Source organism: Giraffa tippelskirchi, chromosome 5 (genome assembly GCF_054371585.1).
Source record: "Giraffa tippelskirchi isolate mGirTip1 chromosome 5, T2T-mGirTip1v1.2.pri, whole genome shotgun sequence".
NCBI lineage: Eukaryota > Metazoa > Chordata > Mammalia > Artiodactyla > Giraffidae > Giraffa > Giraffa tippelskirchi.
The window spans coordinates 31,623,221-31,643,593 of record NC_137279.1 but is presented as its reverse complement, the minus strand read 5'-3'; the positions used below and the strand labels follow the sequence as shown (position 1 = coordinate 31,643,593).

At 48.7% G+C, this 20,373-nt stretch overlaps 1 long non-coding RNA gene across 1 annotated transcript; it reads right to left on the bottom strand.

Moving 5' to 3' along the window:
* Nucleotides 1-7,401: 7,401 nt before the first annotated feature.
* LOC145505385 (uncharacterized) lies at nucleotides 7,402-19,399 on the bottom strand. Its single transcript, XR_014052977.1, has 3 exons — nucleotides 19,053-19,399; nucleotides 16,234-16,693; nucleotides 7,402-11,961 (listed from the first exon to the last, which is right to left on the bottom strand). It is a non-coding gene; the product is annotated as an uncharacterized LOC145505385 (long non-coding RNA).
* Nucleotides 19,400-20,373: the final 974 nt, after the last annotated feature.

Here is a 20,373-nt window from a genome sequence, read left to right as displayed (position 1 = left end):
TTCAGGCAACCAAGCACATTTTTTTTTTTCCTTGCAGGTTTCTGCTACTCATGAGGAGCAGTCATCACCATGAAAGATTTTAGGGATTTTCTAGATATGAGGAGATCCAAGAATTGGGCTCATAAAATTGGCTTCTGAAAATATCTATCTGAAGGCCTGTTCTTCCAGTTTTTCCCAGAGCACAGTGTCTCATTTCTTTTCTCCAGCCTGAGCTCCTTTCAAGGGGTGTTGAAGGTCAGCAGGTACAGCAGCACCTGATTTAATCCTTGGAGAGGTAGGTGGTAAGTGCCAATGAAAAAGTGAAAGTGTTAGTTGCTCAGTCCTGTCCAACTCTTTGCAACCCCATGGACCACAGTGCGTCAGGCTCCTCTGTCCATGGGATTCTCCAGGCTAAGTATACTGGAGTAGGTATCCATTCCCTTCTCCAGGAGATCTTCCTGACCCAGGGATCTAAATCAGGTCTCCTGCATTCCAAGCAGATTCTTTACCATCTGAGCCACCAGGGAAGCCTGGCAAGTGCCAAAGGCAGATGCCAATTTACAGTTAACAGACCCCAGGAGGGCACATGATATATCTGCAAAGAAGGCTTCCCAGTGGTCCTCTAGCAGCTGGACCTCAGGGGATCATCTCTAGGAAGGGCCAGCTCAGGTAGAGTCCATCTGAAGGGTCACTGTTTCCAGAACAACCTGAGAACATTCTTTCAGTTTTTAGATCCCTAGTCTGGCTGAATTCTGAGGCTGTGAGTGGGGAAGGGGGCATCTGTCAGCCTGACCAGGAGTGCGATTGCCAAAGAGGCCAGGAAGCCCCAGGGACCAGAACACAGGTAAGTCCCCTCCTCTCTCTGCCACACCAATGTCATGGCCAGCTGCCTGTGGCCTCAGATGCCATCTCGGGGAGTATATGGGGGAGATGCTAAGCTTAAAAGTCTTTGTGTGCATCTGTAAAGAGCATCTTAGAGAAGAAGCTGTGAGGGTAGTGTTCCTTGAGACCCTACGGACACGTAAGTTTAACTCCATTAAGCCTCACCCCTTCCTTCAACCTCACCACCCAGCAGGTGGAGGTCTGTTAAGGAAGATAAGATTAGTTTCAGAAAATAAAGAAGCATCATTTTCTTTGTGTATCTGAGTGTGGGGAACCAGTGAGGAGCTGTGCTACACTTTTATTGGGTGTACACAAGGTGCTTGGTGTTCAGTAGAGAACACAGTTTAATCCTTACTCCATCCCTCAGGTGTGAATTATTATCTCTGTGTTACAGCCGGGAAACTCAGCATTAACAGTTTGCCTGGAGTCACCACATTCTCGGGGTTCAGGCTGAGCTGCTGAAGAAAGGGGACCCTGATCAAGTGGCTTCTATACAACAGAACTTCCTTTCCTTTCTCTTCCACACACTGCCTGGGAGTGAGCCAGCCTGTGCTTTCCCCAAACCTTTGATTTCACGGTTGTCACTCCCAAGCCATCAGGGAGGGGGAGAGCAAGAAGAGGGCCCAGGGCAGATGACCCCAAAGCTGCAGGTACCATGTCTGCTCACAGCCCACTGGCCACATTTATTTTCATGGTTCTGGAGGCTTCAAGTCCCAGATGAGGGTGCCTGGAGACTTGGTGTCTGGTGAGAGCCTGCTTTGTTGTTGTTAAGTCACTAAGTCGTGTCTGACTCTCTGCAACCCCATGGACCATAGCCCACCAGTCTCCTCTGTCCACGGGATTCTCTGAGGCAAGGATACTGGAGTGGGTTGCCATTTTCTTCTCCAAAGGGTCTTCCTCACCCAGGGTTTGAACCCATGTCTCCTCCCTGGCAGGTGGATTCTTTATTATTGAGCTACTAGAGAAGCCTGAGACTCTGCTTCCTGGATGGCTTCTCCCTGCATACTCGCATGGTGGAGAGAGAGCAAGGTCTGGTCTCTTCCTCTTATAAAGGCACTAATCCCATCACAGGATCCCATTCCTCGACAGACTCATCTAAACCTAATCACCTCCCAAAGGACCCATGTCCTCACACCATCACTTTGGGGGTTAGAACACCAACATATGAATGGTAGGGGGACATAGACATTCTGTAAATAACACGCGTGGTCTGGGGAGTTGATCTGTATGCAGAAAATCATTTGGGGGGGGTGGTTGTTCAAAGGGAGAATGAGCCCTGGTTATTAGCAGTCCCTGCTTTCAGTCCCTTCCTTTGTTTCTGGTCTCTGTGGGTGTAACTGAGCAGGGCCCCATGGGGCCTTGGTGGCAGGTAGTGGGTGTGGGGGCAGGCCTTTTCCCCCACATCCTTTGATTTAGTTCCTCTCTGAAGGACCTAGACAACAGTATTTGATGCATACTACCTGAGTTGTTTTGCAGATGTAAAAAACCTCCCCTTCTCCAACAAATGGAAGATATTAACTCCTTAATGACCCTGAGCACACAGCCCAGGCCCTGAGGATTGATAAAGTTAACCCTTGTGATGCCACCCTGTTACCTTAGCATCAGCCAATCAGAGAATTGTGCATGAGCTGATCACACACCCCAGGACCTCCTCCCTCACCTGGGCTTTGAAAGTGCCTTGTTGAAACCCTTCAGAGAGCTCCAGGCTTTTCAGGGCAGGAGCCACCTGTCTCTTGCAGGGCCCTGCAAAAAACCTTCCTCTTCTCCATACTTGAACATTTCAGTTTGTTTGGCCTCTCCTGCATGTCAGGTGCATGAACTTGCATTAACATGGGGACAGTCTCCCCACTCTGGCAGTCTCCGCACCATCGCTTCTCCACAGGGGACACCCATGGTCCTTTGTGCTTCCAGCTCTTGTCCATGACCCTGTGTTTTGTTCTCTGCCCTCTCTCAGGTTCAGCTTAGGACCTGGTGGTCTGTTAACTCAAAGACGAGTATCTTATCTTCTTGGACATGTACCCCTTGAGAAGCAGCAGAGGAAATCTACAAGAACAGCTCCCATTCAGAAAGGCATGGACAATATCACAGCAGTCAGAGGTGTCCAGTGGTTATCTCTGAAACCTCTCCGAGCAGTAATCATTGCAAAGCCTCCCCACCCTGGCAGCGGGATGAGCTCCCTGGTTACCACCCTCAGGAGCATCCCCCTGTTTACTACCTCCTGGCCCAGGCTGTCCCTGGGAGGTCCTCCTTGTCCTCCAGGTCCTTCAAGGTCCTGTGATATGTGTGGGTGGTGGTTTCCCACCACGAGTGGGTAATGCACAGCTTTTGCATGCTGCTGCTCCATATTTGAAAGCCTGAAGCCCCAACACAGGCTTCTGTAGGCCCAGCTTGGGGCATGTTTTTAGCAACAACATCCCTGTAAAATCAAATTGCTTCCAGCCTCCCCACTCCATGTGAAGGCAACCATATCCCCAAGTCTCGGATCTTAGATAAGCCAGGTCCCTGCTTTGGTTCCCTGGCATCCATGGTTGAGCCGATGGATCCCTTTTACTAGTTCCCTGGAGTGGCTTAATGAAGTCCTGCAAATGAAGTGGCTTAAAGTAACAGAAGATTATTCTTTCACAGGCTGGTGTCCAGAAATCCAAAATTATGGTGTTGGCAGGGAGGGCCACGTTCCCTCCAGAAGGCTCATGGGCAGGTCTGCTCCTCCCTCATCCCAGCCTCTCAAGGTCTTCACTGTCCTCCACAAGCCAAGGCTTGTGACAGCATCAGTTTAGTCTCTGCCCTCATCTGTTCTTCCCTGTGTGTCTCTGGGTCTAAATTACCTTCTTCGTATAGGACACTCGTCACGGTGGATTTAGGGCTACCTTAACTGAGGATGACCTCATCTTAACTTGATCACATCTGCTGAGACCTTTTTTCTAAATAAGGTCACTCAGAGGTACCAGGTGGATCTGAATTTGGGGAGCATTATTTAAGACAGTGGGACTGCCCTGGTGACTCAGTGGTAAAGATTCTACCTGCCAGTGCAGGAGGTGTGGGTTCCATTCCTGGGTCAGAAAGATCCCCTGGAGAAAGAAATGGCAACTCACTCCAGCATTCTTGCCTAGAGAATCCCTTGGACAGTGGAGCCTGGTGGGCTACAGTCCATGAGCTTGCAAAAGAATCAGACACAACTTAGTGACTAACAACAATGAATCATCCAGAATAGGTAAGTTGTAGAGACAGAGAGTGGATTGGTGGTGACCAGGGGCTGGGGGAAGAAGGAATGGGAAGTGATCACTTAATGAAAAAGGGTTTTCTGTTGGGACAGTGCAAGATCTTGGCATGAGATAAAGGTAATGGCTGCACTATACTGGAAATGCACCAAATGCCACTGAATTGGACCTTTCAAAGTAATTCACTGTTAATTTTATGTTATGTGAATTTTACCTCTATTTTAAAAATAAAGAAATATGCACTTGCAATTTAGAGAAAGTTGAGTCTCTTTTTCTGAGTTGAGCCAGTTCTGGAATAAGCTCACAGTCAAATATAAACCCCTCTCCCAGGGATGCAAAGAAAGACTGACTCTGGAGGCTTGGTTCAAAGGATGAGGTCATTTTGCACAAAGAGTCAGACACAACTTAGTGACTCAACAACAGACAATAACAATTTAAGACAGTACATCCATTTTTTTCTGTTTTATCAGGGTTATCCAAGGCCTTCTGAGAAAGAGGGTCTTATAGAAAAGAGGTGCTCATGGTTTGAGCTTTGAAGCTGGGATAGCCAGTGCGATGCTCTCCCCAGCCTGCTTCTGTGTCATCTCCTCTATCTATCTGTCTCTGTGTCCTGATGTCCTTCTTTGTGTAAGGACATGAGACAAGCTAGGGTTCACCCTCATTGATTTCCTTTTAACCTTAACACCTCTGTAAAGCCCTCCAGCTTCCCAATGGTACTAGTGGTAAAGAATCCGCCTGCCAGTACATAACAGACACAGGTTTGATCCCTGGGTGGGGAAGATCCCCTAGAGGAGGGCATGGCAACTCACTTCAGTATTTTTGCTTGGAGAATCCCACGGACAGAGGAGCCTGGTGGGCTATTTTCCATAGGGTCACAAAGAATTGGACATGCCTGAAGTGGCTTAGCATACTTACAAAGCCCTCAACTTCAAATACAGAAACACTTCAAGCAATTGAGGGTTGGGACATAAACATGAATTTTTGGGGGGGGGGAGGTGCTCAAGGCAGGCCATGACAGACATGTTGTTTGTAGCCTCACATGTCTTTGTCCCCAGCACCAGTTTCCCTTACAATGGGCAGATGGTGAGTGGTTGCTGGATAAGCACTGCTGCTGCTGCTGCTAAGTCGCTTCAGTCGTGTCCGACTCTGTGTGACCCCATAGACGGCAGCCCACCAGGCTCCCCCGTCCCTGGGATTCTCCAGGCAAGAACACTGGAGTGGGTTGCCATTTCCTTCTCCAGTGCATGAACGGGAAAAGTGAAAGTGAAGCCGCTCAGTCGTGTACGACTCTTAGCGACCCCATGGACCGCAGCTTACCAGGCTCCTCCGTCCATGGATTTTCCAGGCAAGAATACTGGAGTGGGGTGCCAGTGCCTTCTCCTTGGATAAGCACAGGAATGTTTAAACACAGGGGCTGATGTGACAATCAGTGCTGCCTCATGCTGATTTAAAAAAATGGCCAATGTGAGAATTGCGAGTTAAATTTTATTTGGACCAAATGAGGACTGCAACCCAGGAGACATGATTTCAGATAGCTCTGAGAAAATTCTCCAAAGAGGCAGGGAGAAGGTCAGTATATATGTGATCTTGGTGAAGGGGGAATACCTACCTCAGCATGTATTTTTTTGAAGAAGTTTTCTGTTAGTCACAAGAGGCAATCATCAGTATGAAGGATTTTAGTGCTTTTCTATATATAAGGAGATACAAGAACCGGGCTCATAAAATCAGCCCCTGAAAATACCTAACTATCTGAAGACCTGTCCTGCCAGTTTCTACTCCTCCCCCCGCCCCCGATCAGCTCAGAGGGCCTCATTCCTGCTCTCCACCCTGAGCTCCTTTCAGGGGGTGTTGAAAATCAGCAGCTGCAGCAGCACCTGATTTAATCCTTGTAGAGGTAGATGGCAAGTGCCCATGGCAAGTGACAATTTGTAGTTCATACTGGTGCAGAGTCATCACCCTGATCCTGGGTGAGGGAGGAGCTCAGGTGACGGAAGCAAATGGAAACAGAGGAAGGGGAGCAGGCCCAGCTCTGCAAGGAACCACTGACCCCTTGTCCAACATGCTTCCTGTGTCCATGGAGAACAGAAAAATCCCAACCTACCTAGCCCAGAGCTTTCCCCAGAGATGAGAAAGCACAGGATGCTGGCCCCATGTAGCTGAGGTGCATATCAAAGAATGATTTCAACAGGCCTTGATTTTGCATCTTTGAATCCATAGAAAAGCACTACATTCTTTGACTTGAGATGTCTGGTTTTCTTTAATTAATGGCAATTTTTGGTGTTCTGATTACCTGGTCTTTGTTGCAAAAACCCCTATATATCCTGGCTTCTCCCTTACCTCTTCAGAGAAGTTTCTCTGAGCTGTTTGAGATGCTGTGTCTCAGAAGACTTAAGTCCTCAGTTTTGTCCACCATATAAAACACAATTCTCAACTTTAAGGTTGTGTAGTTTTTTCAGTTGACAGAGCTGCAGGTGTATCTCCGCAGGAAAGGCATGGACACTTGGTCTGGAGAGCTCACTGTCTACAAAGGGGACACTGGTGGCCTTGAATTTAGTTCCCTGTCATCCTAATGGCCTGGGTGGGGGCTAGCAGCCCTCTTCAACCATGTTTGATGGGAAGGGATGCGACCTGCTCCAGAAAGGCTGAAACTGCATCGCTTACCCACCCATCCCTTCTGCTCCTCCGCGATGAATGAGGCTGGGGTTCTACTACATGGGAAGGGGCTGGGGTGCCTGTGCTCCTGCCTGAAATATTTAAACACTGAACTCCACTGGCCCATAATGTAATCAAATGTTAAATTATGAAAAGTCTCTGGGTTCAGCTCAGCAGCCGCTGAAAATGGATGGGTTTCAGTAATTCATGAGGCAGGCATGTCAGGAATAGCCACTGAGGGTGTTCTTGCACGACTAGTGAGCAGATTCATTTGAGGGGAGAGGCCAGAGCTCCAGCCAGGTGCTGGGGGGTGGGGGGAAGAGAGCCACCTAGACACTGGGTTACATCCTTTGTCTGCAAGTCGTGACCTCCTCTGGGGTCACAGCTGTGAGCACCAGCGGTGGGGAAAACGGTAGTGGTCACTGACCCATGGGGTTCTGCTGGTTACTGTGCAACAATACACCCCTTACCTTGTGCATGAGCTGGGGGAGGTTGTGGGGGATTCTACACCAGCACTATGAGTAAACTCTCTGGACTGCAGCTCCCTCACCGCAAGTTTAAATTGACATGCATGTTGGACTTGACTTCCTGCCTTATCCACTGATGACTTCTTGCCTTGGTCTGCTCCAGCTGCTGCAACAAAAACACTACAGGCTGGGGTGGGCTGGGTGGGGGTGCTTAAACCACAGACATTTATTTGTTGCAGTTCTGTAGGCTGGAGGTTCAAGATCAAGGTGGCAACAGATGTGGTTCCTTGGCTTGCAAACCCACTTCTGGGCTTGCAGACTGCTGCCTGCTCGCTGTGTCCTCATATGCAGATAAAGGAGAGAGGGAGACAGAGACAAAGAGAGAGAGAGGGAGAGGGGACTCTGGTGTCTCTTCTTATAATCCTGCCACGAGGGCCTCATCCTCATGACCTCAAACCTAATTATCTCACAAAGACTCCACCTTCTAATACAAGTGCACTGGGGGGAAAGATTCAATATGAATTTGGGGGGATGCAGACATTCAGTCAATAGCACCCCTCTCTTCCTGGGGATCCCTAGGACCTGCCATTGCCCAGGTGACCCGGGTCCTCTATGGTTTTTGGATACTCATTATGTAACATCCTACTTGTCCCTAGTCAAGCTTGGAACCAGCTGAGAGAGAGTGAGATGTAGGTGAGAAGAAGGTGAAATAAACATCTCTATATTACTGACTGAAGCTGGGGCTTGAAGTGAAGTGAAGTAAAAGTGTTAGTTGCTCAGTTGTGTACAACTCTTTGCAACCTCATAGACTGTAGCCCACCAGTCTCCTCTGTCCAAGGAATTCTCCAGGCAAGAATACTAGAGTGGCCATTCCCTTCTCCAGGGGATTGTCTTGACCCAGAGATCGAACCTGGGTCTCCTGCATTGCAGGCAGGTTCTTTAGCATCTGAGCCATCAGGGAAGCACTCAGGATTAGAGAGAAGACTCTCTTTCTTTGCCTTTTTCAACTTCTAGAGGTCGCTTGCACTCTTGAGCTGTGGACTAGCATTACCCTGTACTCACGTTTCTGACTGCCCCCTCTTTCCATAAGGGCCCTTGCAATGACATGGTGTCTACCCCGACACTCTAAGGTAATCACTGCATCTCAAAGTCCATCATCATACCTGCCCTGTCCTTTTAGCCAGTTAAAGTCACATATCCATGGGTTCTGGTGATGAGGACGTGGACATCTTTGGGAGTCATTATTCTGTCCACCAGGTATGCTCCTGGGCATGCGGTGTGCAGCCACGAAAAAAAAAGGACACAGTCCCTGACCCCATGGACATGCGTTTTAGGGTTAAACACATTTCTCTCCACGACATCTTTTCTGCAAGGGTGGGGTGTGGAGCAGTGCATATCTGAAAACAGCAGTCTCCCACAGAATCTTCTGGAAGGATCTAAATGTCCTCCTTCGGCATGGCCAACACAGGAAGCCCCAGGACTTAAAATGTGGTCAGTGTGCCTTTTTTTTTTTTATCCCATTTCAGTTAATGGACATGGGAATGGAGATAGTGAGGGGTCCTGGACAGCACACCACATGTGTGTCTCTCTGCGGCTCTCCCCTCGCTCTGGGGGAGACCTAGCGAGTTCATTTTCCAGGTCCACCTGCTCTTTAGTGTGGCCTGTACCCTCTGACACATGCTGGTTTGTGTATCTGCCCCCTCTCAGGGTCTCCCTCCTTTCAGTTTCCCTGTTTGCTGAACTAGACACTTGTTTTTCTGACATTTTTCTCTGGATTCTTTCCTGCTGTAAGAAATATGAAATCAATAAGTCCTACGTCTGCCAAAACCATGGTTTAAACAAATCTTTTCCTCATCACTTTCCTGATTCAGAAGATGGCATTCCAGTATCTAATCCCTCTGGGTCAGCATCCTGTCAGGTATGGTCTGAATAGATTCTCGCCCTCCCTGCTCCCTCCTCCCAATACATGACTGTTTATTTATTTTTAATTGGAGGATGACTGCTTTACAATTTTGTGTTAGTTTCTGCCAAACATCAACATGAATCAAGTACAGGTATATATAAGTCCCTTTTAGGTTGTCACCAAGCACTGGATTGAGATCCCTGCATCATACAGCAAATTCCCACTGGCTTTCTATTTTACATATGGTAATGCATATGTTTGGAGAAGGCAATGGCAACCCACTCCAGCACTCTTGCCTGGAAAATCCCATGGATGGAGGAGCCTGGTGGGCTGCAGTCCATGGGGTCACTAAGAGTCGGACACGACTGAATGACTTCACTTTCACTTTTCATTTGCATGCATTGGAGAAGGAAATGCAACCCACTCCAGTATTCTTGCCTGGAGAATCCCAAGGATGGGGGATCCTGGTGCGCTGCTGTCTGCGGGGTCACACAGAGTCAGACACGACTGAAGCGACTTAGCAGCAGCAGCAGCAGCAATGCATATGTTTCCACGCTACTCTCTCAAGTCTTCAACTCTCTCCTTCCCCTACTGTATCTACAAGTCTGTTCTCTACATCTGCCTCTCCATTGCTGCCCTGAAAATAGGTTCATCAGCACCATCTTTCCAGATTCCATATATATGAGTTAATATATAATATTTTTATTTTTTTGACTTACACTATTCTGTGTGATAGGCTCTAGGTTCATCCACTTCATTAGGACTGACTCAAATGTGTTCTTTTTTATGACTGAGTAATATTCCATTGTATATATGTACCACAACTTCTTTATCCATTCATCTGTCAGTAGATGGTATCCATCTATGCCGGGCACTGCTGCATGCTTTGCAAACACTAATCTGTTTAATCCTCAATCAGTCTTACAATGTAGATAGAGATCACACCAACCCATTTTACAGATGGAGATGTTGAGGTACTGAGAGGTTGAGTGACTTCTTCCCAGGTGCACAGTGGCAGGGGACAGAGCTAGGATTGGAACACAGGCTGTGACAGAGGTGTGCTTGAACCCTCCCTGCCACTATGTTGCCTTTGCTGGGCTTCATCCTAGAGCTCTGATCGCTTAATTTCTCTATCAGGGCGCTGGCTGCACCAGCCCTGAGAGTGAGGTACTCCTTGGAAGTTTTCCCCCTGTTTTCTGTCCTGTGGACTGTTGAGGGTTTCGTTCCTGTAGCTGTCACTGTCCTTAGAAGGGGAGGCTCCTGGTCGCTTGCCTTAATGTTCACTTTCAGTTTCACTCCTGTCCAGGTACGGTGCTTCTTTGTGGGGGAGTCTCCACTTCTCACCTCTGAGGTTGGAGTTTTCCAGTTGATAAGAATCCAAGTATCTCCTTTCACCCCCTAAAGGGCTGCTCCTCCAAGATACAACTTTTTCTTTTAATATTGACTTAACCTGGCCTAACTTTCTTCACTTTCCTCACTCTGTTAGGAGCAGTTAGATCTGAAAACTCTCATTCCGTCTTCCCATCTGCCTGGCATGTGTCCTAAGAGCTCTGTCTTCCTTCCAGGGATTCTCGCCACATCTGCACCTGAACTTGCATGTCTGCCCCTGTTACCTCTCCCTTCTGGCCTAGCTGCTGATTTGAGAGAGGGCGTCATCCTGAGGCATCTTCTCAAGCCCCCACTTCCTCCTTGGCTCCCTGAATGGAGCAAATCTGGGTGCAGAGGCAGAAAGCAGCAGCCAGGCATGAGCCTCTGCCTAATTATCTTTCCCAGCCTTGGTTTGCGGCAAACCTATATCCCACTCTTCACAGGAAGGATGCTCACCTTCCTGCTGAAAGTTCTCCTAAATCTGCAAATGTGGAGACATCCAGGGACTCAGAAATCTAAAGCCACGACTGGAACATATGTGACTAATAAATCCAGGTCTCTCGAGAGTGTTTGTAAGCAATGACTTGTAAAAGCCCCAGAGACTCAAGGTTAGTCCCCCTTTATCTCTCTCTTAGCCTTGAAGCAATTAGAAAATAAATAATGAATCAAGGGGAAGGGGATTGGCCAGATGATCTGACCCGGCTCACTCCGCCCGGGGCACTGACCAGCTGATGCTCTGCAGGCAGAACACAGCTGCTCCCGCAGTTTCAGATCCTGGCTCCCTGGCCTGCCAGCCTGGCTAAGAGACACAGTTATAAAAGCAGCAAAGAAGAAGTCGTTTCATCACCTGATGCCTTAAAGACCTTATACCCAAAGATTCTCCATCATCAAAGCTGTGGCTGCACTGGGCTTGCTAAAAATGGCCCATCCTGCCTACAGCAGCTGGGGCTTTCCAGGTGGCTCAGTGGTAAAGAATCTGCCTGCAGTGCAGGAGCTTCAGGAGACGTGGGTTCCATCCCTGGGTCAGGAGGATTCCCTGGAGGAGGGCATGGCAACCCACTCCAGTATTCTTGCCTGGAGAATCTCATGGACAGAGGAGCCTGGTAGGCCACAGTCATAGGGTCTCAAAGAGTCAGAACTGAAGCAACTTAGCGTGTATGTACCTGCAGCAGCTAAGCTCTACACCTGCTTAAAAAAAAAATAGCCTCTGGCCTGTGGTTAAAGCCTCCATAAACTGCAATGACCCACCAAAGTCTAGATCCTGCAGAGTTCATGTCCTTAGGCCTAAGGCCCAGTGTGGCCCACGCAGGCTGCACTAGGAACACCAATCATACCTTAAATTCTGGCTACATGGAACCTCAGCGTTTTCACAAAGTCAAGATCCCCAGGGGTGGTGGAAACGAGGCTCTGGCCACCTGCTCAGACGGCTCTCAAACCTCCATCTCCATCATATCTGTATTCCTTGATTTTCTTCTCAGTTTTTCATCCATTCCTGGAAATGTAATAGGGGTTAGAAGTTGAGTGGGTGGACATAGGGCACACCCTCCCCTAGCTCCCTCCCCAGCTCCAGAGAAGAACCCAAGAATCAAGCACAGAAAGAGTGAAAGGAAATTGTCTTCATTTCTGGCAAGGCTGTTGGGGAAGAAGATCAAGGTGCTTGTTGGAATCTCCAGACACTGGCTACACCCAGGTCTGGCCACCTGAGTTTTTATCACGCTGTGACAAGGGGCAGGATGTGCCACCTCGTCAGGGAGGGGCTGGGGCTCCTGTGTCCACGTCCTTCCCCTGTTCTGGACTAATAATGCCCCCATAGATGTCCGCGTATGCAAAGAGATTTTGCAGATGGGATTAAATTAAAGATCTTGAGACAGGAGATGATCCTAGAGTAGACAGGTGGGTCCCTGTTACCACAAGCATCCTCACAAGAGAGAGGAGGGAGGGTCAGAGTTAGGGATGGTGATGTGACGATGGAAACTGAGAGTGATGAGGCCACGGGCCAAGGAAGGTGTGCAGCTTCCAGAAGCCAGAAAAAGCAGAGAAATTCTCTCCTTAGAGAATCCAGCCATCAAATCCATTTTTTGATTTCTGAACTCCAGAATTGTAAGATAATAATCTTTGCTGTCTTAAGCCATACTATTTGTAGTCATTTGTTTTAGCAGCAATAAGAAATTAAAACAAAGACTCCCCCACTAGCTGTCATCCCCCCATCAGGGAAGCCACTCCCCATCAGTTAAATCACTCCCCATCAGCTAAGTCCCTCCCTCTTGCCTTGTGAGGAGGGAGTGCGTAGGAAGTGAAGAGCATTCAGGAAGGACATTTTAATCGGGTGCCTCCACATGGAGAAAAAATGAACCAAGGGGAGAATCACCTCCTGTCCTCACCATCGTGGGAGGATGGGTCTAATGTTTAAACAGAGGGACCCAGAGAGGCTCAGAAGTGTGTGGCTCAAGGCCACAGAGTCGAGCAAACCCAGTGAGGATCCGTGCTTGATACTTGGTTCTACCCTTCTTTATGGATTCAGACCCCATCCCCCTGAAGCCTTGGGGAGCAGAGCTCCTTGGGGGTTGGGGAAGAGAGGCAGGGAGACCTTTACTGCAAGGTCACTCCAGCTGGACAATGTGCTCTGAGCTTTGCATCCAGATATTGACTGTCATTATTCATCCTAACCTATTTATGCCTCTTGGTGGCATGAGTTAATTCACACCATAAGGACTTTTGCTGCCAAGTGAATAGTGCATTTTGTTTTCCCATTTGGCAAGAAGAGCAGGACAGAGAAACCAAGTTCAACTGGGTGGCCCCGAGAGACCCTTCTGTCACCCTCCCCTGCCTGCTCCTGGGGCGCCCGCAGTGGCCCCTGGTCTGCCCGTGAATGGGCTTTATGCTTTGCTCAGGTGATGACGTCACCTCTGTTATTTTTGTCTATTTACTTATTTGACAGATATTTGATGAGTGCCTGTTGTCGGTGGTGGGGACATACCATCAGCCAAACACGTTCCTGCCTTCACAGAGGTGATGGTCTTGTGTGCAGGGCCAGAAAGAGAGCAGGTGCTCACAGAATCAAACACACCCTTTAGTGCCACAGCTGCTGTGAAGAGTGTAGGTTCAGAAACTGGTAGACCGGCATTTGAATCTCCCTCCAGTCCCTGGGAGCTACCGACTTCGGGAGTGAGGCTGGACCTACTTCTGCAGTGGGGGATGCTGACCACACCTTTGTCCAGGTGGCAGGATGACCATGGCCCTGGCGCTGGCAGGCCTGCAGAAGTAGGCGTGGCACGTGCATACTGGTGAGTTCTGTCCATGACCCACCTCGCCAGTAACTTCAGCCCCCTCTCCTCCTATCTAACTATCTCCTTAACACTGTCTGGATAGGATGTTGGGAGGGCCGGGTTTTGCTCTGTGGTTATTTAATAAGTTTCAGTGTACAGAGTGGTTTGCAGAACAGGGAGCACTGGAGACCTCCATGGGTGGTCATCTCCACACCCACTTCCCTCCCTAGAGCGGAGCTTTTCCAACTTTACTATACTTGGGAGTCACCCGGGATCTTGTCAAAATGCAGATTCTGATGCCATGCGTCTGAAGCGAGCTCGAGAATCTACATTTTTTGACAAGCTCCAGGCTGACACTGCCCTAGTTTAAGGACCTCACTTTGAGCAGCAAGGTCCTAGGGAGGCTGCTGTTGGAAATATCATGCTGGTTGAGGGTCGTGTACTTCTTCCTCTGTGTGACCCTGGGGCCACACACAGTAGATGCTCAATTAATGTTGGCAGGATGTACATGCAGGTAGCTATTTGATCTTGGGGGCTGGTAGCTTGAATACTGTTTCCGAGGACAAAGTCCCCTGGCCAGGAGCATTCAGAGGCTCAGCCTTTGTTTTGACTCTGTCTATTCCTTGTGGAATAGGTCAGGAAAATTCCTTGACTTTTCTAACAGATTTCTTTATCTTTAAGATGCTATTGCTCATCTCTGAGGGTTGCCATGGGAATGGGAAAGACAATGTGCTAAGCAAGCAACTGAGGGTATGATACCTCCTCTTCATGTATCAGCAAGTTACCTTGAGTGCCCATCCTTACCCAGGGAATTCCAGATTCAGGAGTCACTTTGGAATTTACCTCCACCTGGAAGCCCACCCTGATTCCCCCAGGGTGAATCATGCATCCTTCCTCTGTGCCCAACGGTAGTTTGTTATCACCCTTACCCAGTATCTAGCCTCCTGCAGGCCTCTCAAGAGCATCTGTATCCTTGCACCAAGCTCAGCTTCTGACATTTCAGAGACACTCCCCAAATGAAGAATGGTAAAGGAAACAAGTCTAGGAGAGTTAAGAAAGAGAGGAAGAAATACCTGATGTTTTGGGGGTTCACCAAACAGCTCCCAGAAGAGAGGAAGCATATAACAGCTCAGTTTCAAAATTTAAAGGAGGGATGTGTTAAGGGATCTTCATGTTTGTTTCTGGTTTGACCCACTCACTTCTCCTATGCAGGGCCACACTGGGACCTCAAAGACTGTCAAGAAATAGTGACTGAATTTTGATTGAAGTGTTGATTTAGGGGAATCCAAACTTGTCAGAAGATGGCATCCTTCAATCCCTCCCAACACTATTATGAAGAAAAATGTTCCTGACAACCTCCTATTCATCCTTCAAGACCCAACTCAGATGACCCCATCCCTCCACCCCCATACACAAGGCTCTCTGTGTTTCCCAGCCCCACTCAGGCCAAGATGAGTGCCCATATACCTGTGCTCCTCACCACATGGAAAGCCCCTGGAGAACAGACACTGGGTGTTTATCTTGAACGTGGAGGCCTATCCTAGGGTTTGGCTCACAATAGTTGCTCAGTGATCTTTTGAACAAATGGATATCGTTTTGCACTTTTCACGTTCTACCTGCAGGGTACCAAATGAATCCCCTTCCCTTTATGTGGCTTCTGCTGATTAGATTTTAAAAGCTGCCATCCTGTCCTCTGCCTGGAGCCTGTACACTCTTGGCTGTCATGGGGGCAGGGCCAGCCCATCTGGAATCAGTCCCCAGTGTCTCTCTAATGGGTTTGTGTGGAGGAGGCCTGGGGCATGTAGTGGCCATTGATTTTTGTCTTTATGATTTAGGCTGCGATTGATTTTCTCAGGTGGAGGCTTTGCACTTAATGAAGTGAGGGCTGCTCTGCACCATCCAGACAGGATTACGCGCAAGGACAATTACCCTTCTGGGTGACAGCGTCTCTTTTTGTAAAATATACATAATGCAATGAAAATAGCTCAGCCGATGAAGGAGATATGATGAGATGTAGGTGGTGACATTACAGTGGGCTGCTTGCAAATCATGCTACTGGGGGATGGCATGGTTAAAAAGATTGTGCTATTATTATTATTTTTTAAACTTGAGAGAAATGAACAGTGTTGATGTGGAATTAAAGGATGAAATATTTAATTTAGCAAGAGATTATTTTAGATTTGTTTTCCTTTAACTGAAGCTTAAGAGCTGACCTAGACTGAGATTCCTTCATAGGATTTAAGCTGCTTCCTGGAGAAGGTGGGGGTACTGAATAATTTTTCTCCTGTTCTGCGACTGCCCTCCCCTCCAGGCTCACCCCAGATGCCCTTGGGTGGTGTTCAGCCACTCTGGCCTGGCCTTTTATTAGACGTTCAAGTCGGCATGTGATGTAAATGAATATTGTTCAGTTCAGTCACTCGGTCATGTCCAACTCTTTGCGACCCCATGGACTGCAGCATGCCAGGCTTCCCTGTCCATCACCAACTCCCGGAGCTTACTCAAACTCGTGTCCATCGAGTCGGTGATGCCGTCCAACCAGCTCATCCTCTGTCATCCCCTTCTCCTCCTGCCTTCAACCCTTCCCAGCATCAGAGTCTTTTCCAATGAGTCAGTTTTTCACATCAGGTGGCCAAAGTATCGGAGCTTCAGCTTCAGCATCAGTCCTTCCAGTGAATGTTCCAAAAAATATTGTTAGAATGATTCTTTTTCCAGGAATATTGAGGAAACCAGCTCTTAGATAACTTGTCTCATATTTAATAAAGGATCCATGTCCCGTGGATGTGTTTTCTGTTTGAAGTTGGTCTCTAGGCCCGTTTCTCTCAAGAAGCTCAGAGAGGGACCAGTTGTCTTTTTTTGAGGGCATCATCCAGGCCTTAGAACTTAAAGTTTGCACCCCAGGGAACTCCTGAGTCTCAGGCAAAGTAGGGCAAGTTCAGTCTCCGAGACTTGGATTGGTTCCTGAGAGACAGAGAGAGGACAGAGAAGGGGGATGAAGTGTAGGTCCCCCTCTGAAGTGGTAAGCACCCCCCGGGCCCCCGCCCTTGATCTGATCTGCAAAGATGGAGGAGCCAAGCCCCCCAGAATGTAAACACAAATTTTAAATAACTTCGGTTTTATAGGACTATGCTATTCAAGATGTACTTCCCTGGGAGCTCAACTGGTAAAGAATCTGCCTGCAATGCAGGAGACCCTAGTTCAATTCATGGGTCGGGAAGATCCCCTGGAGAAGGGCTAGACTACCCACTCCAGTATTCTTGGGTTTCCCTGGTGGCTCGGATGGTAAAGAATCTGCTTGCAATTTGGGAGACCTGGGTTCGATCCTTGGTTTGGGAAGCTCCCCTGTAGGAGGGCAAGGCAACCCACTCCAGTATTCTTGCCTGGAGAATCCCATGGACAGGGGAGCTTGGTGGGCAACAGTCCATGGGGTCACAAAGAATTGGACACTACTGAGGAACTAAGATTAGCACATGTTATTTAGGATGAAGAGAGCGTGGGAGAAGCTCATGGTAGGGTTGTCCAAAGCTGAGGGTTTAAGAACCAAGAGCTCACTGAAGACTTGCAGATGGGCTCTGACCTTGGACTCCAGCAGCCCCTGAAGACATGATCACTGGAGCTGCTGAATCTAGTCCCACATTTTCTGGAAACCAGAAACCTTGCCCCAGGACAGCTGTCTGACCGCTGGGGCCACGTAGGACCAGGCATCATCTTCTCCTCTACCCCCACCAAATGTCATCATAAGCATTTCAGGAGACCCACCTGCATGCATGGTCAGTGCTTCAAACATGACCCCACGTCACCCTGACTTAGATGCTGAGAACTGCACACCGCAGCCTGGGCTGAAGACCATCCCCATCGTATTTGTCTAAGTTCCTCAGCAGCGTTACTAAGCAGCTCTGTTGGAACAGGGACCTCCAGATGCTACAGGCATAGCCCCCACCTGTGCCTGAGACCTGCTGGGAGAAGTGGTCAAGGGGCAGGTGTGGAGATTGGGAAGGGAGCAGGAGGGAAGGGCTGGGGAAGGAACGGGGGCCTCGGAGACCCCAGTAGACTTTGGTTAGAGGACAAGCAGACAAGGGCACCCAGGGTGAGGGACCTCGATGGATTCAAGGGTCTGGGGGGACTGACTGGCACCTGGAGGGAGGTGAGTGTGGAGGAAGGTGAGTTTGAGAGGCATGCAGGTCTCCAAATGGCAGAGAAAGCACTTTCTCACCCCGTTAAGCATGTGGTGTCCATGGCACTGACAGAGTAAACATGCAAAACAAGGGTGACCGGCCTCTGCAGTGTGGAATTCCTAGGAAGCAGGGGCACTTTGGGGCTAAAATAGGAAAGTTCCAGCACACCAGGCTTGTCCCAATCACTCTCACCATTGAGGAAACAGGGTCAGAGATGTCCCCAGCCATCTGACTCCCACGCCCATGCCTCCTGCAATGCCTCCTGGCCAGGGGACCAGGCATCACCCTATGACACTCAGGACGATGGGTAGGGCTCTTGGAACTGGGCAGAGGTCTGGGTGCCCTGGGTGGGGGTGCCTAAGATACAGCTGACTGTGAGTGTCACCCAGCCACCTGCAGGTGGCACTCTTGGCCACTGGGGGGCTTGGCTTACATCTTGGCTGCTCCCCACCACCCCTCTGTACCTGCAATCTCATTCCTTCTCCACCAAAGGCTGAGATATTGGTTCTGACTCTTATCTGTCGTTCTTAAAGTGAGCATCCTCAGGGTGGAATGGCCTGGTGATGCGGTTGAGATGGCACCAACTGAAGCCCTAATTAATGTTTGTTTTATGATGTTCCAGGGAATGGTCGCTCGATAAGGTAATGCAATAGAATTTTTTAAAAGCATGTGTTCTGTTTAAAGAATGGGGACTAACAGACGCTTTGTAAAGCAGCTTATTGGAAGGTGTTATTGTTAAGAAGTGATATTGCACTTCTTAAAATCTGTGCTTGATAATCACCTCATTAATTGTAAACAGGAGTGACTGGGCCCAGTTCCCAGCTCTCAGAGCATCGGGTCAGAGAGAAGATAGCCCTTCAGGAGCAGATGCTCCAAGGAGCAAACTTCCCAGGGAGAGGCCGAAGGCGTCCTGCACTCCCTGAGCCCTACGGGGAAGTAGGGCCCTGGGAAGTGGGTGGGTGGGGGGTTCTGGGTTCTGGTTTGAAGTGTCAGAATCTTTGGACCAGAGCATCCCATGGGGGGAGAAGCTGAGGGAGCGGAGAAGTCCTGGGTTCTCCCTGAGGTTTCAGAGCAAGTATTGAAGTTCTCCAAGGCTGCTGTATCAAATAGCACAGGCTTAGCCCTTTAAAGCAACACACACTTACTATTGGTGGTTAAGTCCAAAGAGGGCCTCACCGGTCCACAATCATGGTGTCGGCCAGGCTGCCTTCATTCTGGAGGCTCCAGAGACAGTCGGTTTGCCTGCATTTTCCAGCTTCTAGAGGCTCCCCATTCCTTGGTCCTTCCTCCTTCTCTGAAGCCACGGGTGGATGGTGGGGTCTTTGTCATGCTGCCCTCCCTCTGGTTCTGATGCTTCTGCATCATCCTGCTCCACTGAGGATCCTGGTGATGACATGGAGTCCACCCAGACGAGGCAGGACACCGTCCTCAGCTCCAGGTCAGCTGCTGAGCAGCCTTAATGCCACCTGCCTCCCTCATTCCCCTTCGCCCTGAAAACAGACCTAGTCATGTGTCCTGGGGATTATGAGGTCACCATCTTTAGGGGACTGCTACTCTGCCTCCCACATTTTGCCTTAGGACATAACTGGCTTGCTTTAATTGATCTATTTTATCTATTTTGTAAGAAAAGAGGCACAGAAGGTGCCGGCCTCTGGGGACTCTGAGGTTTTGTTACGGAAACACCATTAATTCGGTGTTGGACCCTGGGATGTGGTCCACTCGGCCTTTCTGAGGTGCAGGGTATTGTCGTTTCAACAAATATGGGGACACTTGTCCTGATGGCTGCACAGGGTCACCCCAGGGAAAAACAAAACAGGAAGTGAATGTGGTAAAACTTCAAAAAGTGTCAGGGCTGTAAAACCAACTGAGAGGCACCCCTCCCTTCTGGCATCAAATAAACGTCATGCACCCAGAGGCCAGGGTCAGCAGGAGTATGGACACAGGTCTCTGGGAGATTCTTTCCACCTGCCAGTCCTGTCCCACCCCACAACAGACACAGGAGGGGCTAGAGGAGTCCCCCTTTTGAGAAGAGCTGGCCTCCCCTCACTTGGGCCCTGGGGTGGATGATGAGACTTGGTGCAGGCTTTTAGCCTTTTGACCAATAGACACTGGCCATGTGGGGTGCTTTCTGCAGAGGAGGGCACTGCTCTGTCCATCACTCTAATGGTTTCGCCTTTGAAATTCAAATCTGGGAGATGTCTTGGATGAGATCTTTTCTCTTTCTTTTTTATTTTTTAAATTATGAAAGTATGTAACACATTTACAGGAGACTTGGAAACTACAGAATGAAGTTTTATATATATATATATATGTATGCATAGTTTCATATATATATATTTACAGTAACAAGCAATATGTAGTTCTTTTATATATTATAATTATAGTAGATATACAATTTAAGTAGATAATAAAGATTTTTAGTTGAAGTTTCAATAACAAACTCTCAAAAAATAATAGAATGAATAT